Raw genomic sequence first — 6000 nt, forward strand, 5'->3', positions numbered from 1 at the left:
ATTATTTTTCAATGCACCTGCAAAAAATGCCTTTTTAAAAACTTTTTGCTGAAAATGGACAAGCGGTAAAATGAAAATTGTCACGCGTCCATTTTGGGTCTGAGACCTTACCACCAGCCATCGACCTAGCGGTAAAGTCTCATGCAGTAACCAGGCGGTAATGACCTATGCATGTCAAATGTCACTTGGCGTGCACCCAATACACACATCCAAAAATAAAAATTATTTTTCAGACGTGCATATCGGACACACGCTAAAAATGAAATTACCGCAAGAGCCACATGGTAGCCGGGTGGTAACTCCATTTTGGCATGCATTGGGCACACGTAGACGCTTACGTGGCTTAGTAAAAGGGCCCCCAAGTTTAGGTAAATTTTCAACCACAACCTAGCCAGCTATTTTGGCTGCTTAATGGCTTTTTAAAATCAGCCTCTAAATATGCTGACATTCTAAAGTTCAAGCTAAGCCCCATCACCACATAGCTGGCAATTCCCCCCCCCCCCCCCCTCCCACATGCCAAAGCCCAAACTAACATCCCCCTGTCACCTGGTGATGTTCTTCCATTTCAGTCCCAACAACCTTAGGTTGAAAATGCACTTCCTTCGCTGAGATCAATGCAGCCCCCCCCCCCCCCCCCCCCGTTCCCCCAGCAGCTGCTAGAAAACATTTCTTCTCATTAAGCCCTTCCCACATCCCAGAGCTGGTGAGTGCTTCCTTTCATCCCCCTTGATGGTCTTGCATTACCACCCCTCAGGCCATACCCAGGAGTGTAGCAAGAGTGACACAAATCTGAAAGGGAGCAAAAATTGCTACCAGTCCACTTTCTCTTCTCATTGGTGGTGGCGGACAAGATAGAAGGTGCCTTTGCCTGACCATATCATACCTTCTGGGTACTTCTCCCTACACCTCTTTTGTTACCCTTGGAAGGTCTCTATCCAAAGACTGGCAGAAGATGAGAGATTATATCCCATCCACCTTGGCTGTGCCAAATTCAGAGTGGCCCTGGTGAATGTGATGCAGGACTGTACTCAGGGTTTGGGTTTGTCCAACCAATAGGAAAAACTAGGCAGTTGCCTAGCACAGCAAAAAGCAGCTGCGCTCAAAGCAAAACAATAGGTCCTAAAAGCACACAAAGAACCATCAGAACATACTTCAAAGCTTGTTCTTATAGGATGTTTGTGTGATGGTCATGATTGTTGAGTTTAATTATCAAAATCTTGGGGGAGGGGGAGCTAGGGGCCTGAATTTGAAAGGGAGGGGGTTAATAAGGCTGAAGGTTTCAGCTCTGACTATGCTTCTCAAGTTTGAAACAAATTCCAACAGTCTAAAGACTGTCTTGTTAAGAAAGCAGAAAGAAAATTCTTCTAAATCAGGTAACTGATGCTGTAGACATGTTCTAGTAATATGTACATAAACATATGGCATCTCGTTCTACGAAGTCTTTAGAAACACAGGATGCTATTCTGGCATCCTGAGAAGAGGAATCTGTTCCTATGGTTACCTTCCAGCTTTAGGAAGCCCAATTACAAAATGACTCAGCAGCTGCTTATTTATTTTAAATTGACTTTAGGATGAATCTCATCAGGGTATGTTTTCTAAGCAAGATGTTTTCCATCATATTGTACTACCACCTTATCTATAAAGTTTGTGGCTAAAAGGGATCAGCAGAAGAAGAGAAACATGGGAGGATGGGGAACGTGGAGGGGCATTTTCGAAAGAAACGTCCAAGTTGGGATTCGGACGTCTTTGTAAAATGTCCAAATCTAGGGGCAGGGAAAACCATATTTTCGAAAAAAGATGGACATCCATCTTTTGTTTCGAAAATACCTAGGACATCCTTGGATTTGGACATCCTTAGAGACAGATGTCCTTAGACATGGACGTCTTTGACTTTTGGCGATTTTCGAAACCAAAGACGTCCATGTCAAAAATATCCAAATGCAAGCCATTTGGATGTGGGAGGAGCCAACATTTGGAGTGCACTGGTCCCCATGATATGCCAGTACACCAACCAGGCACCCTAGGGGGCACTGCAGTGGACTTCATAAATTGCTCCCAGGTACATAGCTCCCTTACCATGTGTGCTGAGCCCCCAACCCCCAAAACCCACTACCCCCAACTGTACACCAGTACCATATCCCTTACGGGTGAATGGGGGCACCTAGATGTGGGTACAGTGGGTTTGTGGTGGGTTTTGGAGGTCTTGTTGTTTCCTCCACAAATGTAACAGGTAGGGGGGTTTGGGCCTTGGTCCGCCTGTCTGAAGTTCACTGCACCCACTACAACTGCTCCAGGGACCTGCATACTGCTGTGATGGAGCTGAGTATGACATCTGAGGCTGGCACAAAATATTTTTAAAAATGTTTTTTTAGGGTGAGAGGGGGTTATAGTGACCACTGGGGGAGTAACAGGAGGTCATCCCCAATTCCCTCCTGTGGTCATCTGGTCATTTCAGGCACCTTTTTGTGCCTTATTCGTAAAAAAACCACATCCGGGTGAAAACGTCCACGTTTTACTTTAGGACGTCCCTGCTTTTTTCGATTATGGCTCAAAGACGTTCAAGTGTTAGGCACGCCCAAGTCCCGCCTTCACCACGCCTCTGAAACGCCCCCTTGAAATCTGGACGTCCTTGCGATGGACTGCAGTTGGAGAGGTCCAAAATCGGGTTTCGATTATACCGATTTGGACGTCTCTGGGAAATGGACGTCCATTTTCCGATTTATGTCGAAAGATGGACATCTATCTCTTTCGAAAATGAGCCTGATAGTGTAGCATCGTCAGATTGTGCATTTTTATTTGGTTCATACATTATACTTACACAAAAAATAGGCAAAATCAAGTTAATGCATGTTAACTTACGTACTGACATGTAGAGCCAGCATTAGAGGGTGCAAACAGGACGGTAGCTCCAAACTTGCCTAAAGCTGAGCAAGATACAATCTGCTATGCTGAGTTTTGGAGACTCCTACCACACATCTGCCCTGGGCCCCAGCTATAAAAGCTAACTGGGTCAGTGCCAGTGGCTTGGCTGTGGCTGAATACCATCCAAAGTAACATTTATACAACCAGGGATATTTATAAAAAATAATCTAACTATATAAAACTCATTAAAATGTTTTTATAAATGTGATGTACTCAGAATAAAAACGTGTGCAAATTCACTCACCAAAGTCACTGGCATATATCATTGCACATCAAAGTCCATCCCTACGTTATATCCAGTCTATAACAGTCTTTTCAACACAGTATATGTGTAAGGGAAGACTTATCTGATGGCTTGTTCTTTACTTCGATATCCATTCTCCTTACTGAGCTATATCACTCTTCACCACTTGTCATATGATAGATCCAGGACTGTGTTCATCCCAAAAAAACACATAAAACCCAACTTGGATCCAAGTTTCACACTGTCGTGGCTTCTTCAGGGGAAACTCTAAAAAACAAAAATGATAATGCTAAAATTTATCCTCACTAAACTTAAAGACTCTTAAATATAACTACGACATACAATTTGTCGGCAGCCAAGCCTGGTTGTATAAATGTTACTTTGGAAATTAGTCCAGGGTGAAATATGAAAATGATAAATATATAATTGATTCCTATTACTTTTTCCTTATTGAGTACCATCCAGCAAGGCAGTGGGGAACTAAGAGGCTGAATATGTATCCACCAGGCTCAATAGTTTCGGTAACTGTTGTGACTATTAGATTAGTAAAATACGCAGGACCTTAGATGATCTGCTAACCACTATTGGAGTCAAATCTGTTACAGACTTACAAACACAATGTTCTCTGTCTGGTTCTCAATTTTTCAGATGGCTACAGCTGAAACACTGTATTGAGCACAGTCACCTCTCCTTGAACAGAGACTTCATCAAAAGCCATTCGTGTTGGATTTTACTCATTTTCTTTTTGCAACAGGCCACATCGCTTCTCATTTGTATAAATTCATGTTGCAGAATCATTGTACTCAAATTCCAGGTTTACACTCTGTCTGAGAAACAGATCTTGGTCACTCTAAATCAGCAACAGTGGTCTAACTTTTGGTCTAAAACCAGCGGACCTCTATCTTCGGCTAGCTTTATACAATCCCTCTTTTTCCTACATCACGGAGTCATTTGGACTTCTCAACAAATGCAATAAGCAGGTCTATGATCCTCTCATAACTGCTGGTCTTGTGATCAACCACGTGGTACATTACTACATTTCCATTGGGGCCCTTTTACTAAGCCGTGTAGGCGCTTACGCGCGCTCGCCCAACGCATGTCAATTTTGAGTTACCGCTTGGCTACCATGTGGCCCTTACGGTAATATCATTTTTGACGCTCGTCCGCTACACGTGCAGGAAAATAATTTTTATTTTCTGGCGCACGGCAGAAACCAGGCGGTAATCGTCATTCTACTCGCATAGAAGACTTACCACCCAGGAACGCTAAAAGATCATTCCGCACATTCCTTAATTTTCACTTCCCCAGCTGTAAAGGCCTAAAATACAAACTAACGCATGCGTCAAACTTTTCTTACCTGAGTACACAGTTATGGAATACATTGCCGCGCAACTTGAAAACTATTTATGAACTAACTAACTTTCGCAAATCTCTGAAGACCCACCTCTTCAACAAGGCTTTCCACAATGATCAGCAATTGTAAAGGTAACACATCTCCACATTACCTATAATCAGAACTGTCTTTTCCCTATACCTGCTTGTTTAAATTTCTATTATGTTAATCATGATCTTTATGTAACACTAATTGTCATCCACCTATCTATTATATACCAATTATGATACATTGTAAGCCACATTGAGCCTGCAAAAAGGTGGGAAAATGTGGGATACAAATGCAATAAATAAGTAAAATTACTGCACGATTAATGCATGAGACCTTACTGCTAAGTCAATGGCTAGCGGTAAGGTCTCAGACCCAAAATGGATGCGCACCAATTTTTATTTTGCCGCACATCCATTTTCAGCAAACATTTTAAAAAGAGCTTTTTTTACAGGTGCGCTGAAAAATGGATCTGCGTGCACCTAAAACATGCGCCTACACTAGCGCAGCCCATTTTTCAGCTTTGGTCAGAGGTCTGGAACATTATTGCTCAAATACTTCACATAACAGAAGCATTAACACCTGCAATTATTTTTTTTTTTCGGTTCCATACTACTTAAGAATGATCTGACTCCGCATCAGTTAAAACTTTGACAGTCTTCTCCCTATAGCCATTAAAAGTGTGTTGATCAACTGGAAAAATTATGCTATGTTATATGCACATTTTTGGTGGCAGTCTGTACTCCAAATCTATAAATTGGAAATGTCAGTGGCTGACAAATTGAGTGTATTATATCCTAAGAGTAAAATTTGGATTGCTGTGTGGATGATTATCTTTCTATATGTTTTTCTTTATTTTTTTTTTTAAATTCAATAGACACAGAGGGGCATAATTGAACGAAAACGCCTATCTCCATGGGCGTTTATCTCCGAGAACGGGTCAGTGAAGGGGCGGACCGAACCGTATTTTCGAAAAAAATAGACGCCCATGTTTTATTCAACAATGTGTGAGCTGGGCGTTTTTGTTTTTCAGCGATAATAGAAAATGAAAGCGCCCAGCTCAAAAACGAATAAATCCAAGACATTTATTCATGGGAGGGGCCAGGATTCGTAGTGCACTGGTCCCCCTCACATGCCAGGACATCAACCGGGCACCCTAGGGGGCACTTTTACAAAAACAAAAAAAAAGGTCAAAGAGCTCCCAGGTGCATAGCACCCTTCCCTTGTGTGTTGAGCCCCCCAAATCCCCCTCAAAACCCACTGCCCACAAGTCTACACCATTACTATAGCCCTAAGGGGTGAAGGGGGGCACCTACATGTGGGTACAGTGGGTTTGGGGGGGTTGGACGACTAATAAGCATTAAGCAGCACAATTGTAACAGGTAGGGGGGGATGGGCCTGGGTCCACCTGCCTGACGTCCACTGCACCCCCTAACAACTCCTCCAGTGACCT

The sequence above is a fragment of the Microcaecilia unicolor genome, chromosome 6 (genome assembly GCF_901765095.1).
Source record: "Microcaecilia unicolor chromosome 6, aMicUni1.1, whole genome shotgun sequence".
Lineage (NCBI taxonomy): Eukaryota > Metazoa > Chordata > Amphibia > Gymnophiona > Siphonopidae > Microcaecilia > Microcaecilia unicolor.